The sequence below is a fragment of the Porites lutea genome, chromosome 10 (genome assembly GCF_958299795.1).
Source record: "Porites lutea chromosome 10, jaPorLute2.1, whole genome shotgun sequence".
Classification (NCBI taxonomy): domain Eukaryota; kingdom Metazoa; phylum Cnidaria; class Anthozoa; order Scleractinia; family Poritidae; genus Porites; species Porites lutea.
Window position 1 is genome coordinate 27,324,219 of NC_133210.1, and position 17,997 is coordinate 27,342,215.

The following is a 17,997-nucleotide window of genomic DNA, read 5'->3' on the forward strand; positions in this document are numbered from 1 at the left end:
AAAAAATTCTAATTTTTGACCAGAATCATGGGTTAACCCCTTTGAAAAAATCTCTAGAGGGCGACTTGGTAAAAACCTTATTTTTGAGTCTAGGTAGGCTTGTTTTCTAACCGGATGGTCAGCAAACATTATTTCAAGGCCTATTTTGTTTAAAAGCAAGGAAAGGAAAAAATTCTAATTTTTGACCAGAATGATGGGTTAACCCCTTTGAAAAAATCTTCATAGTGTGACTTGGTAAAAACCTTATTTTTGAGTCTAGGTAGGCTTCTTTTCTAACCAGATGGTCAGCAAACATTATTTCAAGGCCTATTTTGTTTAAAAGGAAGCATAGGAAAAAATTCTAATTTTTGACCAGAATCAGGGGTTAACCCCTTTGAAAAAATCTCTAGAGGGCGACTTGGTAAAAACCTTATTTTTGAGTCTAGGTAGGCTTCTTTTCTAACCAGATGGTCAGCAAACATTATTTCAAGGCCTATTTTGTTTAAAAGGAAGCATAGGAAAAAATTCTAATTTTTGACCAGAATCATGGGTTAACCCCTTTGAAAAAATCTCTAGAGGGCAACTTGGTAAAAACCTTATTTTTGAGTCTAGGTAGCTTGTTTTCTAACTGGATGGTCAAGAAACATTATTTCAAGGCCTATTTTGTTTAAAAGGAAGCATAGGAAAAAATTCTAATTTTTGACCAGAATCATTGGTTAACCCCTTTGAAAAAATCTCTAGAGGGTGACTTGGTAAAAACCTTATTTTTCTGTCTAGGTAGGCTTGTTTTCTAACCGGATGGTCAGCAAACATTATTTCAAGGCCTATTTTGTTTAAAAGCAAGCAATGGAAAAAATTCTCATTTTTGACCAGAATCATGGGTTAACCCCTTTGAAAAAATCTCGATAGGGCGACTTGGTAAAATCCTTATGTTTTAGTCTACGTAGGCTTGTTTTCTAAATGAATGGTCAGCAAACATTAGTTTTAGGCCTATTTTGTTTAAAAGCAAGCAAAGAAAATAATTTCAATTTTTGACCAAAGTGATGGGTTAACCCCTTTAAAAAATATGTGTATACGGCGACTTGGTAAAATCCTCATTTTTCAGTGTAGGTAGGCTTGTTTTCTAACGGGATTGTCAGGAAACATTATTTGAAGTCCTATTTTTTTTTAAAAGCAAGGAAAGGAAAAAAATCCAATTTTTGACCAAAATCATTGGTTAACCCCTTTGAAAAAATCTCCATAGGCTGACTTGGTAATATCCTTATTTTTTAGTCTAGGTAGGCTTGTTTTCTAACCGGATGGTCAGGAAACATTATTTTCAAGACCTATATCGTTTAAAATGTAATGTTTTAGTATGTCTGAGCCTTTAAGGTGTATATGTGATTCACTCAAGTAGCTTAATTATAAAGTAAACATCACCGGTGTTGAAGGTAACAATACTTCATTGAGGAAATAAAACTTGTCTCTGTTGTCCATGTTTTTACACTAAAGAAAAAATAAAAAAAAGTTGTTTAGCCTTCTTTTGCTCCTGTTGGTTTCTTCCACTCTGCTTACATACTTTTAAATCCTGGTCCTTTCTATCTGATCCCTTCACTCAAGTTGGGAGCAGTTGAAAACTTAGAAAATTTAGCCGTTTGTTCCCAAGTGGGGTGGGCAGCGTGAAGGAAAGTGAGAGTTTGCTCCTCATGCCCTCAGTGTCTCATTCATTTATGTCACAATACCACACCGGCCAAAATAATTCTCAGTGAAAATATAATTTGTTTTAGGTGAAGAAGCGTATCTACAAAGTCAGTATATCGTGAAAATACCCAGAGACTCGGACAAGAAAAAAAGAGGGTGCTACAGAGTGAAACTCAGTCTTCAGTGGGTCTCCGTCAGAAACGAAGGCAGAGAATTGAACAAAGAATCGCGGTGGTCTGACTGACCTTCATTTCACAAACTTCACCAAAGAGCACAAGTCAATAATAATCTCCCTCTGCGAAGCAAATGATGCTGAATTTCTCTCGCCCTATTTTAATGTTCAGTGTTTAATGTTTGGGTCTCAATGGAATGAAATTTGCTGCTGAAAATAAGATTTTATTCTAGCACTGTTTATTATCATTTATCCTAAAATGCCGAAGTGCCGCGATTGAGTTTTGGTCTTAATGTTTAGTTTAAAATTCAATATCTAAACTTTGCCTCCCCTATTATGAATTTGGATGCCGTTATTTACAATCAGATTTCGCCTTCAAATGTCGCCAAAGGGATTAGATCTAAAGCGACTTTGTAAATAAATATTTCATTTAAGTTAAGTTGTGGATCCTTTTACTTCCAATGAAAATAACGGACAAATTTTCGTATTTCGAAACGAAAAAGGAAATTAGCGGAAATGTATTTTTTTTTATCCTATAAAGTAAAATTAAATTTTAGCTGGAAAAACTTGGCCGCGATGTTTATCCGCATAATAATGAAAAGTTGCCGCAATAATAATTTGGGCCAATTTCTCTAGAGATGTTTCAGTTGTCGAGACCGGAATGGATACTTTACATCAGGTTTCCCACAAAAGACTGGAACTAGCCGAACGCGTTATTTAAATAAAAAAATATATAAGAAGAATCTTCCAGTCAGTCTTTTATGGGAAAGCCGATCTTAATGTATCAATTGAAGTCACTGCCGAGAAATTAGCGGAAAATTTAAAGAAGACACTAAGCGAAAAAAGGTGTTTACCAGTATATATTTATGCCTACAACCGAACCTAGAGCATGAATGTCAAATTAACTTGAGTTATCACCCAAGCCAAGGAAATCTAATCTATGTCCCTTTTCAACAAAGAAATAGAGAAGACTTCCACAGCAGTCTGATTAATCAAGTTGGTTTAATCGTAATAATTTGATCCTAACTTAATACGGTTTAGTTATCTCGGTTTCCAATAGCCTGTTCACAGACCCTCTATTTTCTCCTCCGTCAAGCGCGCGTGATAAAAAATAAACCGCGGGGGATTTATTGACCGCCAGCGCAAAGGGGTAGGGGTGGGGGAAGAAGGAAATAGACGTTTTTATTTTTCTTTCTCGCGGTCCGCGCTCGCGTGCTCGCCTCGCTCTCGCGCACACCGATGTTTTCCAAAAGAACAAAAAGAAAAATAGAACAACGTCTGTGTACAGGCTAGGTTTCCAAAGGCTTAAATAATATCAAGGAGAAGTTAGTCTTTAACATCAACAGCCAAGTTTGTTTGACTGTTGTTTCCAGTTGACACAAAAACAACAGATGTTGATGTACCATAACCTTAGTTTTGATCATTTCAAGGTAATTCAGGCAGGAAATATGAGATTTGTATATGATTTTTATCCTATGCGATGATTTGAAAGGTTATTTATCATTAGGCCTAAGCAAGCTTGAGATAGATGTGAAATTTTTAGGGTTAGAAGAGAACTCCATTACCAGTTGCCCCCATTAGAGAGATTTTTTTATGACTATCAGCTCAATTTGATGTCATTTGTAAAAATCCACCCACGCCACACCGGTAAGATTCAGTGTCCAGTCCTCTGTCCTCGAATCCTCCATCGACACACCTACTCCGTGAGCCGGCACAATGTTAGCACCGGCGTTTTTTCATCCTACCGCAGGCAAGCGCCTTACTGTTTTTTTATTTGGAAAAAGGTGTGGGTAGTATTATGACAAAATGAATGAAGCCCCAAGAACATAAGAGGCAAACTCTCACCTTCCTCCACACTGTCCTGCCCACTTAGGAACAAACGGCCAAATCTTCCAAGTGCCCAACTGCCCCCAGCAAGAATTACAGAATCAGATAGATTCCCAGGGTTTCTCCATTGAAATATCTCAGAAGACATCAGAAACACACCTTCTCAGAGGCAGAGCTTCCACAGCCCAGCAGGGGCGAGGTTGGCTAGATTAAACATGACCTTTCCCAAGTGATGGGCTCCTAATCTTGTGAGTGTGCCACCTAGGATCTGAAATTAAATAAGAAGTTAAAATTTTAAATTAAAAATGCAAGCCCATTAGCACTTTAAAAACATAACAGCCCTATTTTACTTGGTGTTGCAATAAAATTCCGAAAAAGAGAAAGAGTTAGTAATAACCCTAATTTTTTACGAGTTTTTTTTTAACGGCACATTACCAGCTGCAACTAGCAACGTGCTAGTTCGCTAAGGAGCAAGAACCTAGAGTGAAAAAAAACAAACAAACAAAACAAACTAACTAACAACTGATATTTACGAAGGAACTTTTGTAACACCAAGAAATGTGGACGTGCATATTATTAAATAATAATCTGAGCATAATTAAAGAGAATGTGATAGTAAACAATAGTCTGCTCTCTTAAATACGCTCCTAGGATGTTTGAAAGCTATTCCAAAAGTGCTTTCTGTTCTCCAATGGAAAAACCGTGGCATCTCCAAATGTCGGCTGGTTTCTTTGGAAAACAAAACCACTACTCAATGGAATCTCATAGTGGAAGTGTTAAACTAAACTAACTGGTTGAATAAACAATTGCCGGGGAATAAAATTTGCAAATTGAAGACCGAAACTTAACATTCCTTGACCGAATAGTTGATTTATCCAATAAAACAAACACTACAAATAAATGTAATGCTGATTAATGACACTTCCCAATGGCCTCTGTTTGTGCAATGGTGGCACACACACTGGAATTATTACTAATAAAAAAGTAGAGTTTAACTTTAAGGTAATCAATGAATTAATTTCAGTTTGTCACATGACTGAAAAAGTGTCTAGATGCATATAAATGTAAAAGAATTTTGAACATTCCACCTATCCTTATTAAGAGAATGGTGAAAATTAATTTTCCCTGTTAAAAGGCAAATATTTCATTCTGTAAATTTCAGACTATTTTCTTGAACCCCTTACAATACTAAAAAGTAATTTCTGAAGGTTGCAATTTGTTTCCCAAAAACCCACAGTTATCATAAGGAAGTTCTTTCAGTCATACAGCAACTGGGTAGTTGAATTAATGTGAATTTTATGTGATATACAATATTTCAGTTCTATTCTCATGTTTAAGGAAATGTTGTGTGAATGGGGGTTGTGGGACAACAGCTGGGTGAAAAAACTCCCCGTACGTCCACTTGCTCCTAGGAGGAGAACCTCAGGCCAGCTGTACCCCACATCCAGGCCTCCCAGGCAGGGCCAAAAATTTTAAGTTAGTTTTTGACATCAGGATTTAGATGTTATTATTATTGCTATTATTTAAAGAGTGAGATAATATTAAACTATGATGTTTTAAAATAATAATTATACCATTTCTAGTCAATTAAATATCATGCAATACAAACCAGATATGACAAGGCTCTCCACAATCCACAGCCCAACTCTTGCACCAGGTGCACATGATGTCTCATATCACTTGCCCTCTAATCCATCCTCTCCATTCTCTTCTAAACAAGGTTCTTGTACTAGGTGATGTCATCCAGCCAGCTCTACCTGCCCAGTCTATTGCCTAGTCAGTTGTCTTGTTTGCCCTCTTGTCTATCTTCTCCATTATCCAGTTGCCTTGTACTAGGTGCATGTTATGTCATCCATCCAGTGTCCAACACTACTGCACACTCATAAATACAAACCTCCATTTGTCTACCATTCTTGTGATTGCTTCCTGTAAAGTAAGAAAGAGATTTTTACATGAATATTGACATTTACAAATACATCGTATAATTAAGAAGTATTATGATGCTTCCAAAGATAGATAAATGCTAAGTCATTGGCAAAAGCAAAGCAGTGAAAAATGGTATATCATCACAAATTCTGCAATACGATTGGCAAACATATTCGCTATCTGTTGCTTCATTGATAGTGAGAATTGTACTGGCATCTTGAAGAAAAATAAAAAATGGCAATTACATCAACAAATCATTTTCATGATATTTCTGTCGAGAAGGAAGTGGATAAAAAAAATAAATGTTGCTAAAAATCACAAACACTAAGTAAAAATGTGTAGTTCCAGAAAATATCCAGACCCCCACCACGGAGGGAATTTCACTTAGGACCCCCCCACCTCCCTAGATTTTCCATTTTTGCAGGGAACTGATGACCCCCCACCCCTTCGGAATTTCCACAAGTGTGACAAAGACCCCCCAACCCCTCTGGAAAAGTTCAAGAATGAGGCAACTTATGGTTAGTACCCAACGGTTTCCATCAGAAGATTGTATGCTTCTGTTTCCATTTATTTGAGTGATCTTGCAACATTAAAACACACTACACCACCACAAAGTAACCTGATCTGTAATTGTTGCTCATCTCTTACTTTAAATGAAAGAGAGAAAGTTAATAAGGCGGTTATATTTGTGAATTTACCTTAATCAGGGCAAGCTTACGATTTGCTATTCGTCTCATGGGCGTAATGTTGATAGAATTAACGCCATTTCGTGCGGGAATGCAGAACGAGTCAAACTTAGGACCACAAAATTAATGCAAAACAAAGAGGAGAATAAAAACTCTGAATTCTGAAATGATAACAATGAATACCCCCTGCATCTTGAAGGTACTTGAAGGGAAACCAAGTTCAATTTACTGTTTTTCGATCGACTGATGCGACGTGATGCGCGATCGACACCATTTCAGGGAGAATTCGATCATGAACATGCGACACGTTCAACCACAAAATTAAGGGAAAATGAAAAGGAGAATTAAAACTCAACATTCTAAAATGGTTACAATGCATAGCTTGTGCTTTGTGAAGAAAAATTGCCACTCTTCTGATCTATCAATCGACTGACGCAACGTGATGTGTTGCGTGATGTGTTGGACGCGTTGATGTTTTGAGGAAGACTGGTAACGAGTAATGGCGGCCGAATATACGAGCATGCGATAAAACGAGTTGTAGTCGGTCTAATTCCTTTGAAATTACATCCAAAACGCTTTTAGAAGAAATGAAACCTGGTTAAGATCAAAAGGAACAATCTTAAGTCATATATTACAAGTTATTTATGTCCTAAAAATGATCTACCAGGTCGGTAAGAAGCAATGTTCGAACTCAGGTCGAAAACGAAATGATATTGCCCCCCTGGAAAGTGATTTTATGGTCCAACCCCCCTCCCTTCGGGAATTTCCTGGGCCTCTGACCCCCCCACCCCCCTGGAATTTCCAATTCCCTCCGTGGTGGGGGTCTGGATATTTTCTGGAACTACACAATGATGGCCCTAAATACAGAAATATGAACACTTTTGATGGCAAAAAGACCAAATTTTAGTTCTTTCTTTGTGACAAACAGACAAATATATTAAATATTGTATGGCAAGCAACTGAGGATTAGGTTTTGTGAATCACCTGAATGAATGTGTGTTGAAGTGCATAACAATTAGATTTTTCTTTTTTCTACTGACATAATGAAAAACAAACAATTTTTTTGAATTCAAGACAATCGTAATGTGCAGTCTATAGTTGATAGGTGCAGGCCTTCTGGATCCCTGCTCAGTGTGGGACTTGATTTAAGATGTCTGCCCTTCAGAGAATGTAGCCCAACATTTAGAAATGATAGGGGGAGATGTACAGCACATTAAAATTGTCAGATAATTTCAGGGTTGTCACTTAGGCCCGGGATTTCCCCCGGCTACTTTAGTCGTTAAATTGAACCAAAACAAAGCAACAAAAAATACTTCATTAAAAAGGAAAATAAGCATTTGAAAAAGTAAACTAAGTAATATTATTACAGAACACCTTTGATACACACAAAAACTATCCATCAATTCAAACTAAATGCAAGTTTCATCTGCAGCACTCACGTGCTCAGCTAAGAAAAAGACATCTGACTTGGATTTGGTACTGGCACACATGCGCAAAAACTCTGTCAGTTTCAACCGTTGTGTCGGCTTTGTGTTGAACATGTCAAAAAAGCAATAAAGGAATCTGAACTCATTTTCGCCGTTAGCCAGCATTCAGTTTATCAAATTCAAGGTATGCATGTTGATCTCAATGTGTGTGCTAAGAAAACGTTTATCCAGATAGTTGACTTAACCACTGCATATTTTAAAATTCAAGATAAAAAGGCGCCCGTCAACAACGATTTAGAAAAATAATGTAAGTAATCAATATCACTTCCAAACACTAGAAACAAGATTCAAGAGCACAAAGCGACCCTGTTGTGAAATCCCTTCCCAGCTCACTGATGATGTTACCCATGATGCTGTTGATGCCTCATTCCCAGGAGAATCTGATGAGAGGCAGTCCAACTATTTGTAGTTTCAACTGCCTGCCATCACCATCGTGCCCATCTTTTTGTTGTAAGGAGTCTCCGCCGATGCCAAGCTTATGTCCAAGCAGTTGCTCTGTCAGCTGCATTCTGCAATGCCAACAACCTTGTTGTCAAGAGCAACATCCTCCTAATGTTTCAACACAGTCACCTGCTATCTGTCCATCGCAATGTGCAATTCGCTGTGACAACATGTGCCTGGCGCACTATTGTCCTGCCCCATCTGAACAATCTATGTTTGTAACGAAATCAACGCCAACAAGAAATGTTAAGCCAAACTTTTCGCCACCGCAAAGCTATGCATCACCTACACCATATGCCCCAGTTCTTGCTCATTGTACTGTTCACACAGTTGTCCCCAGTATTGTTGCATGGGGCAACAAAAATCTCCATACCTATTCAAAGCTTTGAAACAAAGATCACCGATTCGAAGGTCTCTTACGGTTCAAGAAGCCGAATATAAGTTGAAAGTTGTACTCTTTCAGGGCCGGTTTCTATCAAGTCCTTTGAAGCTATACAAGCCTTTGTACTTTTGAAACTGTTCTGTTACCTGCCCTAAAATATGCTCTGATGTTGGGAGAAAACAGATGTTTGTATATAAGCGGAAGAAAAAAAGCACAAATAACCAAACCGCGGAATACAACGAAAACGACGAAAACACAACAGCAAAAGATCTTCAACCAAGGGCCATTTCTGAACTTAAAATCGGTTGCTCCTTAAAAGATTGTGTAATTAAACGTTTGTGGTACATTTTACCGGTATTCTTTTGCGCATAATTAAACAATATCCACTATTTTCTGACTTCCGTAACTTTTTTGCTTTCTCTTTCCCATGGAAAAGGAACGAAAAATACGTCTAAAATTGTTGCCAGCAGCAGCTGCAGACAATGTTACCGTAAAAACAAAACGTAAGTCGAATTTGAAAAAAATATATTTTCATTTTGTGTTTTCCAAACAGCCCGTCTTATTAGCGGAGCTCTCGCGCGCGAAACACTCGTAGCAGAGAACCATGGCTGAGAAAATGTGGTAAACTACACATCCCAGAAAATTTGGTGATCACGTGATCGTAGACCGACCGACCGTCCCTCCCAATGCAAAATAACTCAAACAACACGTATGGCAACCCAAATGGAACTCGACGTTATTTTGTAAAGCAAAGACAACTGAGGAGTCAATGAAGACGAAAACGGAAAGCAGAAATTGTCTCTGCATCCGTCTTTTCTAAAGTATTAAGCTTAGATAAATTGTCACGTCGACAAATTTGGAATATAGAGCAAGAGAAAGACAGTTAAAAAGAGGAAGCAGGCGGCAGGCCAGCGAAGCTTAACGAGAGATCTAGAGCGAGAGTTAAAAATAAAGGACACATTTTTTTTGTTGGAAGAACATGAAAATTTTGTAGCGGCGGTGTCAAAATTAAAAATGCTAGCGGCCACCAATGCAAGGATGAGCGGCAGTGATAAAAAAGTGAACGAGAACACGTCTGACATTTCCTCCATAAAACGTGTAACTCCGAAGTTTCTGCAAGTTTTCACGTTGTAGTCGTGCAAAACATCGGCAAAGAAATGTACAAAAAAAGTGTGCTACACGTGCAATGTTGCTATTTTGCTAACTAAGGACTTATTGTTGTTTTTCACCATTAACTGGCGTTGCCTTCGCGGCTTAGCATTACACCATTTTATATTTTGTTTGAACAAACTATAAATGTTATCGAGAGCTTCGCTTTTAGCCCTGGCTAAATCTCTATATATTATGTTAATCATTTAATCACTCCTCAAAGCAGACTCGATTTTAATAGACACAAAAAAAGCGTCCTCGTACACCAAACCAAACGTATACCTCTGTTCAAATTTCCCAGAATGTCTTTTGCATAGTTGTGTGGAAAGAAAAACTGTTTGCTTCCTTGCAGCCTTAACAGTGTCCGGATCGTTCATTATCAAATTATTGACGTGCATAAGTAGGCCGTTGTTCAGACGTCGATCTTGCTTCATGTTCATGGTTCCTTCAAGGTATTACTTGAGTCGTCGAAGGGCGGAAAATGTATGTTGCGAAGTCTCCAATAAAAAGCACAGTTAATAGCAAATTCAATCTTATAAAATGCTGAGCACCTCTCTAAATAAGGCGCGTTTTTGTAACAAGAGTTTGTGGAAAGCTGGGCTACCCGATATTTTGAGGAAAAACAACTTTTACAAATGATAGCCATATTTTTCATGGTTGAACTGAACGGGCCTCAGTGAATGAGGATATTGTGTATGAATCAACGAAATTTCAAAACCATTTTTTTGGGCCTAACACGCATGCGTCTGTGAAGAACCGTACCATGGGTGTTTTAAACCATAAGTGAGCGAAATGAGTTTCCGATGCAAATATATAGGTAAATTTTCTAAGGCAAAAGTTAGGTTGATTTTGCTGGTGGGGTTATAGGGCGGTGAGAGATGGCCAACTCTCTGAAGCCTGCTTGACTAACCCGTGCGGTAGATTGACTTACCGGGGGGGGACTGTCTAGCTTGCTGACGGGCCCCGATCTCCGGCCCAGCAAGTGCAGGGAGGTGCTCGAACTATTAACTCGGTCCCAGAGGTTAAATGGGAACCCTCGCGCCGGAGGTTAAACGGCTAACTCTCTCCCAGAGGTTAAACGGGAAAAATGGCCGCCAGAACACCTCCCTGACAGGGTTTTTGCGTTTTTTTTGTGACGTGTCACGCTGTCACGCAATATGTTTATTTTTAACCCGGGGGGGGGGGGACTGCCATATGAAAGGGGCAGGGAATTTTAAATTTAAACCCCTTAAGAAGACCAACTTGGGCGTGGGCAAACCTTTTTTGGACCCCTAAAAGAGACCATTTTGTTACAATTTTCTTTAGGTATTGATGTTATAGAAAACTTTAATCACATGAATTGAGTAAATAAAACGAACTGACAAAATATATATCTTCGCGTGCAACCCTAAGAGAGACCTTTACGGGTAAATACAATGACGTTTTGCCCAGAACACCCTAAGTGAGACCGAAATCCGAAATTTACACCCCTAAGCGAGACGACGAGCATCCCCGCTGCTTTCATATGGGAGCCCCCCCCCCCCCCGGTTACTTGTTTTCATCTAAGTACCATCAGCGTGATTTCTGTAAAAAGGCTGGTGGTTGTGATGTTACCAACAATGAAGCAACAAAGATTGCAAAGCAGACTTACAAATTTCAACATAGTTGGCTAAACAAAACATCGATGTCATTTGTCTTACAACTGAGATGTGGTGGTCTGTTTATGTTGAAGGCGAGGGTCTGTTCTGCTTGTTGTGCGAAAAACATAACACGTCTAATCTTCAAAATAAGTCGAAAGTTTTAAACAAAGAGCCCTGTAAACGATTTCGCCCAGAAGAGTTTGAAGATCACTGCCGTACGTCACAACAAATGAACACAGTTTCAGCGGAGATGCTACAGAGGGTTTCCGTGTTTCAGAGAACCCTTGGCGAACGCGAAAGAGTCGCAGAAGATGTGCTGTTGAAGGTGTTCACAGCTGCGTATTGGATCATGAAAGAAGAGCTACCTAACAACAAGATCAAGTCACATGTAAGCCCCTGAGCTTACATGTATTCCCGTTTGGCCGCCACTAAAAAAAAACCCCTCCAACCAGCCTTTACGTAAAATAAAAACGTATTATTTTAGTGTCTCAGAATGTGGTAGTTTTCTTTAATAAAGACGTAATCATCATAAAACCGCTAGTAATAGCTCTGCTCTTGGTGGAGATTGCCCTTTTCTTGGCGCGAATGCCTTTTAGAAAATGTCTAAAACATCTTTTGGGGGTGGGGGGCTCCATGACCGCTTCCGACTTCCCTGGCTACAAACAACAATTACCTGGGAACTTGAAATCATAGTGACAACCCCAAAGCAAGGCTCTACAGACTATAAAAAGTCATTTTCTGTTATTTGAATTTTTGCAAAGGGGTTTTTATATGAAACTAGGGCATCTAAAAGAAAGTTATGCTGCCGCACATTCTGTTGACACTGCCATTAGTTATGAACCCTGAAGCGGATGGATCACAGCCTACAAAAAAATTCAACCATTTTTAAAGGACTTTTCAAGGACCACATTAGATTTTCAAGGACTACCTGCTAGGAGCATAACTTCGGCTTAGCCTCTTTTCCCTCCCACCCCCCGCCCCCATTTTATTTTCTGACTGGAACCTTTATTTGCTTTGTAATTTACATGCTGTACTTCTTATGGTCACTATATACTTAGCCAAAACAGAATGTATAATAGTATACAAGGCCGATCATTATTTTATTCCTCTGCATCTTGATGTATCTGTACAACACTAATCATTCATATTATGGTATTATACCAGACTAGGTCGCATTGTCTTTCTTTCCATTAAAAAAAGTCACAGGGAAGTGCAACCCCTGGCTGCACTTTAACCCACAGTAAGGCTTAGCCCTTGGAGACAGGTCCGCAAAAATATCCACTCTACTCTACCCAGGAGGGCCACCCCTCCTGGTTCCCCTTAGTTCCTAGTGACTGGTGGATATGGGCCTCACCCCAGAGACTGATCAGGACTCCTGTTCAGGGTGGCTACCCCTGGTATCACTCAATCTTGTCTCCTCCCCCCCCGAAGGGCTTCTCTCCTGGTCCCCTTACCCCTATAGTTAAGTGCTTCCCTGCCACCAGAATTTTGCCAATTACTTTTGTGTGTTTTCTGTGTGTATCTACATGCAGAACCTTTATGCGTAACCACTGCGAACTGGAAAGTTTATTAAGGCACAATTCAGTCAAAATATCTCTGAACGTTTTGAGATGTTCTGATTAACTCTAGAGCCTGATGACTTCAAGTATTTTTAAAAGAATGTGTTACTTTCCTTTGCCACCAAATTTGGAACACAGAATGTTAAGAATTTAAACCAATGATGTGGCTAGTTTCAACTCCCAACCATAAACACAACTATCACCGATTTTTTTTTAAATGTTTGAAAATGGGTAGGAACGGAGGAACAATAATTATTTAATATTGGGCTTTCTGGGACCAAAAAAAGCTTTTGAGAGTTGATAATGTTTAAGTAATGGTCTAGATAAACTAAGAATTAAAGAGCCAAACTCAATGAGCACGTCAGAATGTGAAAAAAGTGATAACTTTACAATTGTCTCTACTACACTTCTGATTGGTTTAAACATCAGATTTTACTAAAACAAACTCTCATCTGAGTCTAAGTAACACGGACAACCTGTGTGGGAAACATTTAAAATTGTAACGTTTTCTTGGCTAATGTTGTTTGCAGGACTTATGATGGGTTGAAATATTTTAACACAAAAAACACCCTTATTATAATGGACTTAAAAATATATTTTATTATTTTCGTAGACTACCTTTTTGTAGGTTAATGCATTCTACTGTATTTGTGAAAATGAAAACATTTCCATATGAGGAAAGCGTATTGCAACACAACGAAAGAAATTGCTTCCCTTCTTAGCCAGATCATTACTTAACAATACTTTTGGAGGCCATTTTCATCATATTTATCATGGTGATGGTGGTGGAGGGGGTGAGGGGCGTGGAGGGGGTAGGGTTGGATCATGGTATTTTGTGCACATTTATGGGAGATGAAATGAGGGGGCAGGAACAAAAATCACACCATTCAAGATTATAACTGAATGGGGTGGGGGTGAGTCAATGCAAAGGAAAACTAAATCTAAAATGACTCTAGCCCCCCCCCCCCACCTACACTATTTTAATAACATTATGAGCCCTCCTTTAATTGAATGAATGATTGATTGAATGATTGACTGACTGACTGTATGACTGTTGGATTGACTTCCTATGGCTTTGACTGACTAACAGGCTGATTACGTCTAACATAAAGTAATTTTCTCACTAATTTGACTGATAGAATCACTCTTTGTTTGATAGAATGAATGAATAACTGATAGTTTCAGGAACTTGATTTTTTTAAGTCAAGCCAGGTCAAGCATACTCCCCCCTCCCTAAGATTGCTATAATGAAAAATAATTTTCAAAATGAAGCCATTAGTCATTGCCACAGCCAGTATCAAAGTCAAATCCGCGTTCCCGCATGAATATAATTTACATTTAAATTTTATCATCTACAAGTCTAAAAATTTGTGCATCATGTCATAAAGGCTGTCTGCCTGAGGTATTCCACAACATGTTTCAATATGCTTGTAATATCCATTGCTACAACACGAGATATACAGCTAAGAAAAATCCTTATAAGATAAGCTTACAAACAAATGTAGGCAAACAATCAATCTCTTTTATGGCTAAGGACATTTGGAAGGACCTTCCAACTCATTTAAAAAACTCGAGCATGTCTGAATTTTCAAAGAAATTTATGTGCTGCCTACAACTGTATTGTCAGGACAACAAATGAAATAAATTGTTGTCTTGCTGATGAAGCAACATAGTTTAGGTACATGAGTTCTTCCTTCTTTCCTTCTAGTTCATTTAGCTTCCAAGCTTCTATTCTCATTACATTTAATTTATCTTCTATTGTAAGTAAATTTACTAGATTGGAATATCAACCATGTACATGGACAAAAGCATAGTAAAGATTATTCTTAATTATTATAATCAATTAATTATTTCTACTATTATTATTATTATTAATATAATTTTGGATTTTTCACGAACTTTAATACTCACCAAATTAATTGAGAATACGGTACTAATATTTTTTATTATTTTGCTTCTCTCTGGCATTTTATCAAGGGTGCATTTGATCAAGTAAATATGGTATGTCATACATATTACTGTCAAAAATTAAAAGAGTTGTTTACCTTGTCATCAGAGCTGCCTTTTCTGGCTGATCTTGTTTTCTGATTGTACAATGTATTACATTGTCTTGCAGTTTGCCTTACTGTTCCTCTTCATCAAGATTCCAAAAATATGTAACACAGTGCAGTCCATCACTGAAAGAAAATCACATTGACAAAAATTTAGTAAACACATTGCAACTTTCTAAAGATCAGAACTTGTATAAGACACCCCCAGCAGTGGAGTCTAACTTTTGGTTGAGGCATTGAGGGTCGAGGGTCTTATGTCAAGGGTCGAGAGTATTTAGATGAGGGTCGATTATATATTTCATTGGCAAAACAATTTGAGAAAAATACACTAAAAATAAAAAAACAGCTCTTCAAAAAAGGGGACCTTTATCTTGAAAATCTACAGCCCTGACTAGCTTGTCACACAATGCATGTTGTGAGAGTTTTATTAAGGCCGCTATACCAGCCCTACGGCCTTAGGACCTCGGGGTGGAGCCTTCCCATAAAAAAAATGTTTAGCACCCCTGGGCTCTAAAGGTACAGAACAGTACATCCTTAATTTATATTGTGGGCACATGTCACAGAACTTATCGACGAATCACCTAACTACAACAAGGGACCCACCCCATCCTAACCTAGTACTAGGGTGTAACTACAACAAGGGACCCACCCCATCCTAACCTAGTACTAGGGTGTAACTTCAACAAGGGACCCACCCCATCCTAACCTAGTACTAGGGTGTAACTTCAACAAGGGACCCATCCCATCCTAACCTAGTATTAGGGTGTAACTTCAACAAGGGACCCACCTCATCCTAACCTAGTACTAGAGTGTAACTTCAACAAGGGACCCACCTCATCCTAACCTAGTACTAGGGTGTAACTACAACATGGGACCCACCCCAACCTAACCTAGTACTAGGGTGTAACTTCAACAACGGACCCACCCCAACCTAACCTAGTACTAGGGTGTAACTTCAACAAGGGACCTATCCCATCCTAACCTAGTACTAGGGTGTAACTTCAACAAGGGACCCACCCCATCCTAACCTAGTACTAGGGTGTAACTTCAACAAGGGACCCACCCCATCCTAACCTAGTACTAGGGTGTAACTTCAACAAGGGACCCACCTCATCCTAACCTAGTACTAGGGTGTAACTACAACATGGGACCCACCCCAGCCTAACCTAGTACTAGGGTGTAACTTCAACAAGGGACCCATCCCATCCTAACCTAGTACTAGGGTGTAACTTCAACAAGGGACCCACCTCATCCTAACCTAATACTAGGGTGTAACTTCAACAAGGGACCCACCTCATCCTAACTTAGTACTAGGGTGTAACTTCAACAAGGGACCCACCTCATCCTAACCTAGTACTAGGGTGTAACTTCAACATGGGACCCATCCCATCCTAACCTAGTACTAGGGTGTAACTTCAACAAGGGACCCACCCCATCCTAACCTAGTACTAGGGAGTAACTTCAACAAGGGACCCATCCCATCCTAACCTAGTACTAGGGTGTAACTTCAACAAGGGACCCACCCCATCCTAACCTAGTACTAGGGTGTAACTACAACAAGGGGCCCACCTCATCCTAACCTAGTACTAGGGTGTAACTTCAACATGGGACCCACCCCATCCTAACCTAGTACTAGGGTGTACCTTCAACAAGGGACCCACCCCATCCTAACCTAGTACTAGGGTGTAAATTCAACAAGGGACCCACCCCATCCTAACCTAGTACTAGGGTGTAACTACAACAAGGGGCCCACCTCATCCTAACCTAGTACTAGGGTGTAACTACAACATGGGACCCACCCCAGCCTAACCTAGTACTAGGGTGTAACTTCAACAAGGGGCCCACCCCATCCTAACCTAGTACTTGGGTGTAACTTCAACAAGGGACCCATCCCATCCTAACCTAGTACTAGGGTGTAACTTCAACAAGGGACCCACCCCATCCTAACCTAGTACTAGGGTGTAACTTCAACATGGGACCCATCCCATCCTAACCTAGTACTAGGGTGTAACTTCAACAAGGGACCCACCCCATCCTTACCTAGTACTAGGGTGTAACTTCAACAAGGGACCCATCCCATCCTAACCTAGTACTAGGGTGTAACTACAACATGGGACCCACCCCATCCTAACCTAGTACTAGGGTGTAACTTCAACAAGGGACCCACCCCATCTTAACCTAGTACTAGGGTGTAACTACAACAAGGGACCCACCCCATCCTAACCTAGTACTAGGGTGTAACTACAACATGGGACCCACCCCAACCTAACCTAGTATTAGGGTGTAACTACAACATGGGACCCACCCCATCCTAACCTAGTACTAGAGTGTAACTACAACAAGGGACCCACCCCATCCTAACCTAGTACTAGGGTGTAACTTCAACATGGGACCCACCCCAACCTTACTTGCTGAGAGAAACGGATGGAAGCACTGATAAACTCACATGTGAGATTATGAAAAATATACCACTCGGGTCCCGGAGGTAGTTTTTTATGAATTTTATGTGTAGTATATTTTACAGTAAAACACTGGTGTCTGTATAATAAACAAATCTATTTCAGTGATCGGATTACCTCGAGAGACAGTCTCGTTGCCTTCTTCATAGCCTCCTCCACATCTTCCCCTTGGTAAGTCCTCTTTATCAATAAAAAAAAGTATAGTCGAAGGGTGAATTATTATTCTCCTAATGTATGATGCATTGAAATTGTCACCTGTTGTCCATAGGTGCTTGGGTCCGAAATGGCCATAAAAGAGAAGAAAAGAAAAGTCACATACACACTCTCTCTCTCTTACAAACACACACACAAACACCAAAAAGAAATTGACAGTGTATTATTTTTTACAGTCTTTCTTAGCTCAAATAGCACGACAGCTGTATAGTGTTGTATTAAAGCCAAAGAACCAGGAGCGCGGACAGTGGATGTGATCACATTGATAACTCATGCACCAATCAATTCCAGGTTGCTGTTATTTTAACAAAATTTGCCTTGATTTCATGAAAAAATTGCATCATTGAAACATCCAGTCTTATGAAAT

General features: G+C 39.3%; 1 long non-coding RNA gene across 1 annotated transcript; it reads right to left on the reverse strand.

Moving 5' to 3' along the window:
• Positions 1–2,650: 2,650 nt before the first annotated feature.
• Positions 2,651–15,086, reverse strand: LOC140950923 (uncharacterized). The gene is made up of 3 exons (XR_012167217.1): positions 14,953–15,086; positions 5,268–5,584; positions 2,651–3,926 (listed from the first exon to the last, which is right to left on the reverse strand). It is a non-coding gene; the product is annotated as an uncharacterized lncRNA (long non-coding RNA).
• Positions 15,087–17,997: the final 2,911 nt, after the last annotated feature.